Source organism: Cupressus sempervirens, chromosome 3 (genome assembly GCF_028749045.1).
Source record: "Cupressus sempervirens isolate cs-2001-9-10 chromosome 3, ASM2874904v1, whole genome shotgun sequence".
Lineage (NCBI taxonomy): Eukaryota > Viridiplantae > Streptophyta > Pinopsida > Cupressales > Cupressaceae > Cupressus > Cupressus sempervirens.
Window position 1 is genome coordinate 91,547,629 of NC_143120.1, and position 16,089 is coordinate 91,563,717.

Genomic DNA, 16,089 nt, shown 5'->3' on the forward strand with positions numbered 1-16,089 from the left:
GTAAGAACTCTACTTGCTTATTCTAAATACAAAGGTTTCAAAGTTTATCAAATGGATGTTAAATCTGCATTTCTAAATGGTATATTAGAGAAAAAAGTTTACATAGAACAATCAAAAAGATTTGTTGATGTTAACAATAAGAACATGATATGTAGATTACATAAAGTTTTATATAGTTTAAAATAAGCACCAAGGGCATGGTATGAGAGACTTCATAATTATCTTGTGAAGATTGGATTTGAAAGGACTAATAATAACAACAATCTGTACATGAAGATAGAGAAAGACAAAGGTATTTTGTTATCTAAAATTTTTGTTGATGATATCATATTTGGAGGTCAAGATGTTTTATGTAAGGCTTTTGCAAATGAAATGAAGCAAGAATTTGGGATGTCTATGTTAGAGATCAAATTCTTTGTGGGATTGCAAGTACATTAAAAGAAATATGGTATATACATCACTTAGTCAAAATATGTCAAGGAGATACTGAAAACTTTGGATTGGAGGATTCCAAACTAGTAAGTACACCTATAGTGATAGGACATAAATTGTCAAAGAATAATGATTCAACTGAAGTGAATCAAACATTATACAGGTCCATGATTGGCAAATTAAAATATGTAGTACATAGTAGACCTGATATTGCATTATCTGTAAGGATAGTTGCAAGATTCTCTGCTAATCTCAAGTAGAATCATCTGATGGTTGTAAAGAAAATAATGAGATATATGAAAGGAACAGAGGAATATGATCTAGACTCTGTACTATAAAATTTTTAAAAAATTGAATTAAGAACCTATACTGATGATGATTGGGTTAGAAACATTGATGACAAAAAAAGTACAAGTGGAGGAGCATTTTTCTTAGGCAAAGGGTTGGTTACATGGACTAGCAAAAAACAACATTGCACTTCATAATCTAATGTTGAAGCTGAATATGTTGTTGCTGCTATAAATTGTACAAACATTGTATGGATCAAATAGCTACTCAAAGGTATGAAGGAAGAGATTATTGAACCAGTGACACTTTATTGTGATAATACAAGTGTTATAAATATATCAAAGAATCCTATGATGCACATAAAAACTAAACACATTGCAATCAAGTATCATTACTTGAGAGAATTAGTTCAAGACAAAGAGGTGAAGATAGAATATGTTAACACAAAAGAGGAAATTGTTGATATCTTCACAAAAGCATTACCTAAGGACGCTTATGAGTATCTAAGAGGTAAACTAAGGGTGATACCCCTACCAAAGGCTATCTAAGTAACAACAAAGGTGCCTTGCATTAGACAAGTTGATTGCCATATGTTACAGATTGATGCAGTGGATCTTACTTTGGGAGCTGCCTAAAATAATCAAACAACTGAGACTTCAAATTAGTCACAAGCAAGGTGACACAGGAGAAATTGAAAAAGTTCACATCTACATATTAAGATAACAAGTCATTGGCATTGTTGTGAAAGAGTGAGATATAAAAGAGATTAATTTAATGCTGAAGGGACAAGAGATTGAACAAAGAGGGAGAAATCCTAATGTACAGTATGAGGGAGAAATGTTGAGTGCTGAGAAAGAAAGTGTATCTGCTGAGAACATCTACCTAGTAAGAGGGAGATACTGTAGAAGGAAGATATCAAAACACAATAGATTTTGTAACCTATTTAGATGATGAAAGTTGTTGATAGAGGGAAAGATTTCAATAAAAGGAATTTTTTTTCTTTGGGTATTTTGTTGGTCTTACTATTTTAAACCAAGTTAGTTTGGTTGATCAATTTGGTCTGCCATCAATGCTAAAGAGGGAGCTTGTTAAGGAGATTGTTGAAGACAGATTGATACAAGTATGATAAATGTGTTTCAATCATTGTTTTGTCACTAATGTCAAACCTGCTATTTTGTTGGTAAGACAACTACTTATATGATTTAAGTACTATCACTTGTTTGATTGATGAAGAGGATTTGATCAAAAAGATGTAACAAAAGCACCTAAAGGAAAGGTTGAGTTATAATATAAAATGGAGTACAAGAATCAACTAAGATAGTGATATCATAGTGCATTGATAATCTACTTAAGGTTACAAAGGTTGGTTACACTAAGCAAGTTCAGAAGAATAAGTTAAACAAAGTTTGTCTCCCAAGCTTGACCGAATGGATAGTAGGTGCCGACCAAAATCAGTGCAAGCCAAGTAGACAATCAATTGGAGCCAAGTAAAAGTCTATTTTAGCATATGCCAAGCAAAACTATGGATGTCAAGTAACGTTTAGTTGATGCCAAGCACTAGTAAACTTTAGTTCATGCCGAGTGATTTTATAGAGGATACTAAGCAATGCAGTATGTGTCAAGCATCAGAAGCAAGTTAATGTCGAGTGATGATGGAGAATGAACGGCAAAAGATCTTAATTCTCTATTTATAGAGACGGTGGATCAGAAGCAAGGGTTGTCATGTGTGAGAACCTAAGGAAGACAAGGAATCAAAGGTATTGCTTCATTTTAGTGATCTAATTGAGAGTCTACATTGGCATGTTAAGAAAAAGGCTTAAAGGGTATGGATGCTTGAAGGGTGAACACGCTATTAGAGCTGAAATGTGTGAAAGCCAAGCAGAATGGAGGACTGAAATAGAGATCTGTAATTTGCAAATGGAGTTGTAAGTTGTTATCAGATTAAGCCTTACTGTTACTCTCTAATAATTGTATCAGTCTAGGGTAAATCCTTTGGATTAAGGTTGACCTAACAGTCATTTGTAAATCTTTTAACCCGGTGACATTCTAAGTGAATGGTCTAAAGTCCTCTAACAAGGCTCACTCCTAACAAAGTGATTGAAATCCTTTAACAAAGTCACATTCAACAGTGTGTATTGTAACCTTTAATAGGGTTGGCCTTTCACAGGGTATCACTTTTGAAGAGTGAAAAAGAGTAGCATGTTACTAGTGGTTTTTCCCAAATTGGATTTTTTTGTAAATCATTGTGTCAAATATATTGTTGAATCTATTATGTTTCATGCTTACATTTCTGCAGATTGATTTGACAGTAACCTACAAGTTTTTAAGTGATTACATAAATCTTATGGATGCATGCATGATGATAAATGTTTTATGGGTTCACTACACTGTGAAAAGTTTTATTTATACATCTAGACCTTGGATAATTGATTCACCCCCCTCTCAATTATTCTGAAGAATTCCAATATTAAGGATTGTAATGTGATAGGACTATTGATTATATAAGAGAGGTGATCATATCCTCTAGGCAACACTGGAACTATGATTAGCATTAAAGAGTATAATGTAGCAATGAAAATAATGGAATAATCTCTTTAGAGGATGAATGCCTTTGGAAGGAATGAAGAGTGTTGATTGAAGAGTCTCAAGGATCAAAGGAAGCTACAAGGTCATCTAAATGAAGCAAGATCACAAGGGTCTTTTAACATTCCTACTTGCACGAGGACATCATACAAGCTCTAGGAACTTTTGAATTTCTGGAAATGCAAGAGAGACTTGAGAACATCAGTAGAAACATGACATAATTCCAAATGTGCTTTATTTAAAAGGAATAGAAAATTCTCACAAGTCAAATCATATGTAATATGTAAAAGTCAAATTATATTTCCTGTAACTACTCTTTAGTCATATTCTCTCGTGACACTTTGGAAGCATGTCAATTTTGTCCTGAAGTGGGATTAGGAAAAGCTATTTGGTCTTCTAGTTGGAGTATGTAAGAGATATTATATTAAACATTCTGATGTTTGTAAAAAACAAAACTGAGCCCTTGGTGTTGAATTAATCTCCACCATTGATCTTGTAATCCTTCTCTATAAAAGGCATGGCTTCTCTTCTTTGTAAAGTTAGTAGTAATTGACAGTAGTACCAGCTAATGCAATAGGAGTTGATGAACCAAGATTATTGTAAACAACAATTGGAGTTAATGCTAGTGACGCATTGAAGTTATAATTGCTTTCTTACATTTCTTTGATGTATGCATGGTTTCTGTTCTTCAATGTTAGTTTCAATTAAATGATTTTGATGGTGAAATGCAAAGATATTTGATGGATTCCCGATTCATACCATTTGTATGTCACTAATGTAAGTCAATGTCTGGTTATGAACTTTATTGCAACATTAGTTCAATTTTGAATGCATGTGTGAGTTGCTTTGATATTGGGTACTCAAATGCATGTTTACAATCTATATATCATTTCTTTTAAAGATTGCACTATTTTTGTGGCATTAAGAGTAGTTTGTATATATCCATGAACATTTTCTTAAGTCCCATTGTAAATGTAACAATTCACATCATATCCACTAAATCTATCCAAGCATAGTCAAGCCCTAACATTAGGAAGCTCAAGGTTGTCTCATCTAATCACAATTAATAGCACCTAAGATTACCTTGTTCAAGTGAGAATAGGATATACTTAGTATATTTTATTCTATGTTGGTGGTGTGTAAAACTCTCATCAACAATATGGTGGAAGTCTCTATGTGACAAGTACTATAAACACTTTGGTGTATTATAATGAACTAATGTTTTTTATTAAGTTAAGCGCTTTTGATCGAAGCTATGAACCAAAGGAGGGTTTTAAAAGTAACCCAAAACCATGTACATCAAGAAACACTACAACAACATGGAACTAGGGCTCACAATGGAATCCTTCTTAGGAATAGAAAGACCCCCACAAACCAAACAAACACTTCAGTAAAGGGGCAGCCAATAAATTCACCAAAAGAAAAGGATCCGGCTTACTTTGTCCTTGCATGGAGATCCTCTCAAGTTCCCAATAAAATCCACAACAACTAGGTTGAGATACTTACCTAAATTCAAAGAAGAATAAAGAACCAAAGAACACAACATCAATTTTTTTTTCTTGTTCATTTGGAAAGCCCCCTCAACTTTTCTTACGGAGCTTACAGCTGTGATGCCCAAATCATTTCCTTAAAACTAGTTAAGCTTCCAACTATGAATATCATCAAGATCCTACCGAGGGCCTAAGAAAAGACTTTGCCAACCAAGACATCAAAATTCTTTGATGAGAGGCAATAGCCATTAGAGCCAAAAGGATGTTTCACGTTAGCAATGAACAAGCAAATGCATAGGAGTATCACCAAGCATTAAATCAATAGTAGGAGCCTTAGCTAGTGTGAAAAAACCACTAAACACAGATTTCACAAAAGGAACCTTGGACAACAAATTAAACGAAGGATTGGGATGGGAAAAGCCTCTGCCAATGCCACTCCAATAATATTATCTTGTAGCAATGGAACAACTAGTGGAGAGCTCTATTACCCAACAACATCAAAAGGCACCTCAATGAAGGTATTTCCCTTCCCAACACCAAGCTAGGAAAAGGTCTATGTACCTTCTGAGCTATTGCCACCCACAAAGGTCTAAGAGAACGTGTTCACAATATTGAATTGATGTATGTGTGATTGATCATTGAATCAAGTGATAGTTGTAGAACACAATTTTACTGTTGAGAGGGGGCACTCAGTCAGTAGTAGATATAAAGTTTTAATCAATTTGAGCTTTTAATGGAACTTGTCAATCTTCAAGTTGAAAACTGAAACGAATTTGAAACTAAATCCAGAGAGAGATGCAACCACACAATGAACAATGCACAAAATTTATCGTACAAACCTAGCATGGGAAAAACCATGGTGACAAATGCTGCTACCATTATCACCCTAATCAAGCTTCACATATTTATCCAATTACAATGTTTAAGGGTACCAACCCCAAGGAGTCACCAAACCCCTATTCTAAGAGAACCAACTCTTTCTTATTACAAACTCATCAATCTGAGCAACAACTCAGCATCCTTAAGACACCAATCAAAGAATGTTAAAAAGTAAGTTTTTACCAATTTATAAACCGACTTTAAACTTCATAATCATGGAGATAAACAAGTATACTACAAACTCAAAATACAATTCTTCAGATGTTTCAGTCTGAATTATAAAACACAAACATGTATCTTCTGATAACTCTGCCTTCTACAACTTCTGTACACATTTGCTTAACCAACTTCATCAAACAGAATTTCATAAATCATTGCACTATCAAACCTTGTTCACCAATTAAACAGTGTATGTATTAAATGCAATCAAAAGAATAATATTTTATACCTCAGTTTGTATACTTGTGGTTGCAGCATTCTGTTCTTGATCAGATTTTTTCAACCATTCAACATTCAGAAAAGATCATAGACCAGACCATTGTATTCTGAAAATGTTTCTCAGTATGAATATATCATCTTGTAAGACACGTTTCCTTGTCAGTGAAAGGTGGTCAAATATTCAACAACTTTTTATCAGCCTTTTGATAATTATAGTGTGATTACTTCATGTCAGAATAATACTTTGTATCAGGCACCAACTCTAATCACATTTCTTCAGGTTTTTACACATCTTACCAATGCTACACACGCATATCAAACCTTTCAAACGAAAATATTTATATAAAAATGCTCCAAATAAATTGACTAAATGCATATGGTTAGGGAGTTGCATATATTACAACAAATCAATTGTTGCCAACTGCCCAACTTCTTTCTCATTGTTGCTTTTAATTCTCCCATTGTGGTGGTTTTAAAACTCCATAAAGACACATCGCAACATTGAACAAATGTAATTGCCAGTAACCTCAAGGAAAATTGGTAACCAAGCATCCCTGTTGCAGAACAATTGTCGCACTCCCCACAGAGTCCGTTCACAGAGTCATTTCAATTGACTCAGAAATTTTGGTGCCCCTAAAAAATAGCAGAGACAATTCTCCTATGGCTTTAAGGATCACAGAAGTCTGTAGTGTATGCTACAGTCCATTGAATTCTATAAAAAACAATGGCAAGAGCCATTCACCACATATGCCATACAATCAAGACCGGCCAGAATGATTGGCTTACAGATATTTAATAGTCTTTCATTTTATATATGTAGTATCAATACTTTCATTCATTCTCTTTGTAATATCACTCCACAAATGTTATGTTTGCAATACCAATAATAAACATCGGCCAAATTCACTTACACGTGGGTTCAGAACTTATTGATAAACATTCAACATTGTCAAAGAAAGATCACAGTGATACATTGACAGAAACAAATGTCTAATGGAAGAGAAAGAATAGTATCAAAGTTGTGTTAATTGCTAATTGGATATGATAGTAAAAGGAAACCTCAACACATACGATGATGCACACAAAAGGTATATCACAATGAATTTGAACATTTCAATGTGAACATCTTAATCTAGTATATAAATGTGATTCAATCCAAGGTACATAACTTACATCAATTAAGAAATATTCTTCAATTTGTAACTACAAAAACAGCATTCTTCAATCAAACCTTTCAAATGAAAGTGCTTATATTGAAATGCTCTAAATGAATCAACCAAATGCATATGGTTAGGGAGTTGCATATAGTCCTATAAAAATTAACTAGTGCCAACTGTCCATCGGAAAGAATCACAACTAGTGCCAACTGTCCATCAGGAAGAATCACAACATTGAACAGATGTAATTGCCAGTAACCTCAAGGAAAACTCAGAACCAGTTTTTGTTGATGAACTTGTGTGTTTGTCCTCCAAAAACCGTTTTTGACCAAAAATGCCCAAGCAAAGTGGGTTTTTCTAGCTCAAACACGTGTTTTTCACTTGAAAGAAAAAATGCATGCAATAGTGAGTAAAGACAGGTTTTTAAGATGTAAAAACATGTGCTTTTGTCCCCAAAAATGCGACCCATATGTATTTTAGCCAAAAATGCCTACAAGACTAAAGATGTGGTTTTTGTATGCAAAAGCACATGTTTTTGCCCTCCAAATGGACATGTTATGAGTTTTTAGTGCAAATGGAAGTAATGATGTGTTTTTAGAATGGGAAAGCATATACTTTTCACTTCAAAAACTCCACGATATGCTTTTACATGTTCAAATGCCTCTATTGAAGAAATATACACGGATTTTCAGATGCAAGAACACATGTTTTTTAAAATACATGTTTTTGTATTCTAATTCCCCACCATTGTCCATTTAAATCATATCTCAAGTTAATATATTCCCCACTTACACATTAAATGATATAAAAATGTGTTATCAGCTACAGAAACGCCACCTATATGTATTAAGGACTTATGTTTTATGCACGGTGGGCTTTTAAAAGGTGATTTGCATGTTGATGATATGGAATGACTGATAAAAACCCCACCTTTATGCATTTTACATGTCTCATGTAATGAAATTTAATAAATAACTATAATTTTCAATAAAGTAACAAGAAAATAGACTTACAAAAGCCAATTTCATTAAAACATTAAAAACTATGGTCAAATTAGCTAAGAATGAGCTGAAATTTTAAAATGGATGTCAAAATCCACTTTAGATATAAAAAAACAACTTTATTTCTAGCAACTGCCAATAAAAAGCCCACTTTTGGAAGGCTTTTAAATAAGATATGGTGTCGCTTTGAAATCTCCATTTTTTCCTTTACAATGTGAGCTAGACACTTCGTTTGAGGCCTATGTTAGCTTCAAATGAGGGTGATTCCAAAAGCTATTATCATAAGGGAAAAACAAGATTCAACTATTCACAACAAAAAAAAGATATGAAAAATTACCTAAAATCAAGCACTTGCAGTTAGAGAAGAAAAACTCTACATTGGAGCTTTAACTTGATGGAAACCTTAAAAAAAAGCACAAATAAAGTTACACAAAGGACAATTCAAGGATGACAAATAACTTTATTGTTGAGGATAATAGCTTTGGTTAGATATAGAATGATGATTGATTTTATGTTGCATAGATATACATGTATGTGTGTGTGTGTATCAATATACTTTGTATAATTTGATATTTATATATACGTACATATTTAAATTGTTTATATCATTATTTATGAAAATCAAGTGTCACTCATATAACTGATTGAAACACCATATGTCCTGTTGTCCTCAATTTTGACATCACAAAATTGAGGCAACCCTACGGATTTTTCTCATGGATTCGTAGGTGCGTCCTCTTTGTTATGAAGCATTCATGAGGCATCGTGAAACAATTCATTATCTTTGAATTGATCTTTTTGTATTCTTGTCTTTTTTTTCTTTTGAAGGTTTTTCGTTGAGATTATCCCCAATCATTTGTCAGTAAGAATTTTCCTTCTCGCATTGGAAACACTTGATTTTTGGTGAACTTTCATGTCTTTTCTTTTATTTTTCTTTGTGTTGTAAATAGTTTTTGCTTCTTCTTTTTTCCTTTGCTGAATAGCCCTTGGAATTCCACTCGACTCTAGCTAACTTAGGTCCAAATCAGAGTTGTCTAACTCAAGTTAGAAGGACAAAAGTGGGTTTTTCAAGTCAACTGCATATTTTTATTGAAAACCTCATAAAAGTGGGCCTTTTGTTCGCAATTGCATGATATAAAATCATATTTAATATTTAAAGTGGATTTTGTGGTCCATTTTAAAATTTTAACTCATTCTGAGTTGATTTGACCATAAATTTTTATGTTCTATAAAAATAGTCTATTTCAAGACTATTTTTTATGTTACTTTTTTAAAAACTATAGTTAAATATTAAATATAAATACATGAGACAACTTAAGTGCATAAAAGTGAGATTTTTACTACATATTGCATACATCCATATACAAAATACTTATGAAAATCCACTGCCAATAAATTATATGTCCCACCATTAAATTAAATGAACTTTTTATATGCAATAACTCATTTTAATGTGTTAAGTGGGTTTTTAATATGTATTTGCATGTTTTAAGCTTATTTAATTAATGTAAGTGATAAATCTAATTCATTTACATATGTTGTTGCATATATTTTATTTTAATTATATTAATGCATTTAAATGGGGTTTTTCTAACTCATTGCATACGCATCTTTTAAAATTATGGACTTTTTAAATCAAATAACATGTTTTTATAACATCTAAATGCATGTCTAAAGTAAGTTTTCACTTAACCCAGCCAAAAGTGGTGATTTTTGGCTCAAATACATTCAATTTGAAACATGCTTTTGTGTCTTTAAAGTCCACTACGGCAAAGTAGTGATTTTTAGCCAAATTACATCTCTTTTAAAACATGTAAATGACTCCCAAAAGTGCTTTTTGCATTAAGTTATTTAGTAAAAGCTCATGGTGGTGATTTTCCAAGCAATCGTATGAGTTTTAAAACACGTATCTGCTCTCCAAAAGTGCATTTTCCTTCATTATGGGCAACGTGGTGATTTTTTGAGGAAGAACACATTGTTTATTATGTGTGTTTCATGCAAGAAATCTCATTTTTCACTTTCAGGGTGGATTTGGAGGGTCATTGTGCATCGTTTTCAATATTGGCAACCCTTTGGCACATGTTTTTACTCAAAAAGTCACATTTTGAACTCAAATATAAGGTATTTTTGGGCATTTTCCAGAAGTGGCAATTTTTGGAGTGATTGCATGTCATATGTTACATGTTTTTGGTCAAAAACAGCTCATCCAATGCATGTTTTCTACCAAAAATGTTGCATTTCTTGGTGGTTGGTTCTCAATCATTCCAAAGAGCTTCATAGGGTATGTATTTTATTTTCAGCTTCTTCTTCATCATTTCCAAGCTTGAAAAGGTGCCCTAGATGCCATTTTTTAATGCATTTGCATATGGCTTTGATTTGGTCAAAGTTTGTTTGATTTTTTGGGCATTGTATCTCTCCAACTATCTCCACATGTCCAAATTCGAATCTTGATTGTCCTCAAAATTTGAAATTTGAAATCTGTAGAAGTCTTGTGATATTGGACAAATCTAAAATCCTAAATCTCTTGGATTTATTTCAAATTTGGATAAAAGACTTCTTTACTCATTTTTGGTGGAGTTGGGGTAAAATTTCATTTTTATTTTCCTTAAGGCATTGATGTATATATTTGTTTGTTTGTGAATGCAAATCATTGTCATTTCCATTTTCAGATTTGCATCTCTTTTTGTGTGCATGAAGTTGCTCCTTCTATCTTCCATCTTCTTCTCCAAGCTGCATGTGCAAGGTTTCATTTACTTGCATCTGCAATCGAGTGTAAAATTTCATTCTCAAAAGAAACGCAAGTTAACCATTTTCCTCAAGTGCAACTACTAGATAAAACCCCACCACCATACATTCCATGGACCTCCATATGGCTGCCCTATGGTTGATGTTTCAGCCACATGCTTGCCGCATAGAGTATCACTTTTTGCACATATTAAAATGTGCTATGCCCAATGTGTTACTCATTTTTTCTTCTCATTCACTTAACTCCAAGCTTGTTGGCCGTACATGCAATGGACCTTGGAAAACCCATTTTTTGTTTTTCTAATCACTTTTTAGCCATTCTGAGCTTGACCCATTTGCTCTTTTGTTGCCCCTAACCATTCCATACCCTTTCCCTATAAATACCTTGCTTGAATTTTTGTTTTTACAGACCCAAGTTTGCTATGGACCCTTCATATGACGATGTTTATATACTATGGAACTTTCATGTGACAGTTGCACAGCCACACCATTTGGCAATGTCAAGAGAAGTTACACAACAAAAGGGAAATAGACTACTAGTGGATTGAATGACATACTCAACGTCACTCAATCATCAACTCAAGTTGCTGGACGGAGATCTTGGTGCCTGGAACAACATGACGGAGATTGATTTGGATGTTTTGTGTGAGTACGAAGTCATCACATTTGTTGAAATGTACCATGATTATGCACATATGATGACCAACAAAGAACAAGTTCTACAAGGACTTGTAAAAGATGCAAAGGCAATAGTAGCCAGGATAACTAACCAAGAAAGCATAATCAAAGAAGCATTCAGAGGGCTATCATGAAAAATCATCACTAAAGATAGTGGACTCAAGAATCAAGAAGATGTCCTCAAAGAGTTCGTAAAGGCCATCTGCTTATAGCTTGAAGTGGATGACTTCAGCATTAGTGTGCTGGATAAATAGACAAGCTAGAAGTATTCATTGAAGAATCTGCAAAATCAAATGGAGATTTCTTACAAAGAGGTATCTAGAAAAGCAAGCATACTTAGGAAGGTTACAATGATCTCACAACACACCGGTGAACCAGATATTGCAATTGTATGCGAGTCCCTGTGGAAGTTTGGAGAGTTAGTTGATACTATGTGAATACTTCAAATCAGATTTTCATATGCTTTAAGTAAATAGCAATAGGAAGATTACATGTAAAAAGAAATTATGTTGTAAGTACAGGATAACGTGCACCTATACAACCAGCTCATGTAGTTAATTGCAATCGCATTAGGCATGCAACTTTGAATAAAATCAATGTAGTTAGTTAGAGATAAGTCAAAGTGGTTGAGGTTTTTCCAATTTTTCCTCCACCTTTCTCTCTCCTATTTTTCTATATAAAGGAGAGATCTCATTGTAAATTATCATCTTTTGGCAAGGCAAGAAAATTCTGTCAGTTTATATGCACACTCTAAGACTTTGCGCTTAGATGTAAATCTAAATTGCTATCAATAAAAGAGGCAACTTGCTTTCAAACTTTGTGTTGATTCAAGGTCTTATGTGATGACATTTTCTGCATATTGATTTTGAGTTTTGGAGGTTTGATCAAAAGGGATTTGAATTTAATAGTGCAAACTTTGAGTTGCCTATTGCATTTAGAGCCAATTTGAACTTTTGAAGATTTTGTGCTGCAGGAGGCCAAATTGTAATAGATAGTAGTGGCTGCATTTACTGAAGAATTTGTGTTGTAGGAGGCCAAATTGTAATAGATAGTAGTGGTTGCATTTACTTAGAGCTGAAAATTTTAGGTTTCAGTTGTAAATGTTTTTATTAAATTTGAGGGTATCCAATAAGAGACTTTGTGCCTTACTATTTATTCTACTTGAATCCTTATTTGAGACAAATGCAAAAGACTTTGGGTTCATATTTTTGTTTCACAAAATATAAAAAATAAACTGCTGCCCCTAGTGTTGTTCTTACGTCAATTCCAAGGTCATCGGAATTATCATAGCAATAAGGCATTTTTTGTTAAGTTGGAAAGTTAGAGTTGTAAGCAAATCATTCATGAAAAAGGTGGAATTGATCAAGAGAACCATCATTTTTGTACTTTCAGTTAAGTTCCTATTGAAGCCACCCACAGTAAGAAGGGAGCCTCCACTGTTGCTGAGATGAGAGAGAAATCTCATGCAATGTTGCCTAAAGTCACAATTTTGTAAGTCGTAGTCAGTGACGTACAATTTTTTAGCCAACATGTCCCAAGTATATTTATCAATCTGCATTTAGATATTATTACTTGCAGATTATTGCTATTTTATATTTCATATAGGATGTCGGTCAAGTATTATTATCAATGATCATTTTCAGACTGGATATTTATTTATTTGTCCAAGATCAAATCATATTGAACATAATAAGCATTTGTGTTTGTTAAGTAATAAATCCCAATTAGAGATTGGGAGTCTAATTTGATATGAAAAGGCACATTCATGACACATGTCATGGACAGACATGTGGAGACATGTCTTTTCATGGGATGTGTCTCTTCAATGAATACTTAATGCAGATATGATCCACATGAGGAGACATTGAAATCAATAAATGTTTTACCTTTTGGAGATTGAATACCACTAGCTCAAATTCAGACCTGTGAATTTATATTCAGTATTTTTCAACATTGATTTAGCATCATCTTCAATATTTATGATGCTTTACTAACACAACAAAACAATGAGGATGCACCAACGATTCCATGAGAAAATTGCATAGGGCTGCCAAAATTTTGTGATGTCATAATTTAGGACAATATTGTCCTAAACCACTCTCAATAAATCCTTCAAAAAGATAGGGATTCCACCTAAAATTTAGGAGACTGTTGTCAACTTCTCAAAACTGCATGAAAAGATCTTGCATAGCTCTCTAAGCCTCTCTACTAGTTCCCTCCACAATCTGTCAGCCTATGGGAACGAAATGATAGGCCAACATCTCTCCATCTTCCTATCACCAAGGAAGGGCCAAAAATTAAGGGACTTTACATTTGTGTTGAGTAGTTTCTCCATTCAGCATCTTTTGCAGGTCGACATAGGATTGTTCCTCTTAGAGCATGCCATAGCTAAGATGGCCTAAGTCATTGAGATTCACCATAAGTGAGAGTTGTTATTTCTAGATTTGCCTCAAAGAAGTATTATTTGATATTTGATTAAAATAGAAGCTTTCAATGTTGATGATAACAAATAAAGACTTCGGCATTATTTTTATTATTGAATTCCATATTCTACATGCTGATTTATGTATTTTTTCAAATATTACTTATTTGAAAGTGTATATCAATATCTAACCCTTAGGCAATAACCTATAACACAATAGTAAAATTGTAATCCTCTTATATAGGAGGTCTTGGGTTCGAGTCGACTCGAGCTTAACAAATAATAATAACTAATCTTGGCTTTGGCCTCTTAGCTATCCAAAAGAAAAGTGTATATCCAACTCTTAAAACAATCATGTTGTCCTATGGATATGAAAATTGGCAAGCTATATTGAACTTGACTAGGGGATTAAATACATATAAAATTATTTTCACAACATTTCTGCTACTACATCAGTGCTACCTTTGCCTTCCAAGAAAAAGTTTCCAAAACCATTCGGTCTGAGCTTTTTTATATATCCACACAAAGTACAATAAAAATCCTTAGCTTTATGAACAAAATCTCTGCAAATTCTGTTTGTAAACTTCTAAAGGACAAGTATCGTGTAACATATATTAGAATCTCTCCAAGAAGTGGCAGATATCTCTACTTCTCACTAGAACTTTTGCAAAATGAGAAAACTCATGGTTTATTGGTGAGAAATTCAAGCCAAGAAGACCTTAAATTCTTGCCAATAAGTTGGCCACTTCTCTGAGATAAATCGTGAACTTCTCGCAATAACTTAACTACTTCTCTTGGGCGGCACTAGTAAAATTGGGACACCCAGTGACTTTCCCGTTCATTGTATATTTTGCAATTTTGAGTGTTTGGAGAAGAGAAGGGTTTTGGAGAAGAGAAACAGTTTCTAGAAGCCTTGTAGATCGATCACAAGTGGGTTTGAAGTGTATTCACAAGCAGATCCGGGTTTACTAGTAAGTTTTCTAAATTCTTTTTCCTTCTAGTGGGAAGGGGAAGAGGAAGATGTAGATTAGCTTCATATTTTAATTAACATTTGTATTTGCTTATCTTTTTACAAAGACAATATTCTATTTCTAGTTTGCCTTAGAGTTCAAAGTCTTTGAATATGGCTGCCATGGCTGCCAACCATCGACATTCCACATAAGGATGCAAATTTATTACATATTTCATATATATATATATATATATATATATATATATATATATATATATATATATATATCAGCTTGTTTGGTTTGTTTACTGATTTAATGACTAATTAGATGAATGTCCTTATTGAATTTCGCAAAAATCATTTCTACTTAAATTGAAGTTATTTTTAAAAGTCCTGAAATTTTCCCGAGAAGTTGCGGATTTATCTCCGATATTTGTCAAGAAATTCTTTTTTTGCCTCGCTAATAAGTGGCAAAGAACGAGATTTTGAATTATGTCGTGCAGTACATTTGCCAAATAATATCAATTGAGATTGTTTCTCCATTAAGCAATCAAGGCATACAATACTTCAATTTAAGAGTTCTTTCTTAGCCCTACATATAGGCTTCATATATGTTTGTTGGAAACATTTTGGTCGTGAAAATGAATTTCTTTGTAAAGGCATCAATTGCTAGTTCCCATTTTAATCAACAATTTATTTTTCAAAAACAATTTTCCAGTAATACAGTTTTCTTAATAGTAATTATTATCAACATGTTCTAGATTTGATTGTGTTTTGCATCACCATTTCAGATCACACTCTGTGATCCATCATGATGAAGATAGAGAGAAAGGATGAAAGTAAAAAAGTTCCAGACCTAGTTCCTTTAAGGAGGAGGGTCAAGATCAGAAGGAGAGAGAGAGAGAGAGAGAGAGAGAGAGAGAGAGAGAGCGCAAGAGGAGCAAGTCAATGATAACTGAAAGGACACAAAATAATAAACAGCCAGTTATCATTGTGCTTATTTATTATTTTTTGTCCTTCTAGT

General features: G+C 33.3%; 1 protein-coding gene across 2 annotated transcripts in view; it reads right to left on the reverse strand.

Annotated features, from left to right (window-relative positions):
- ERV1 (Erv1/Alr family protein) overlaps positions 1–16,089 on the reverse strand; it is a 214,516-nt gene that overhangs the window by 30,769 nt on the left and 167,658 nt on the right. The window lies entirely within an intron of this gene.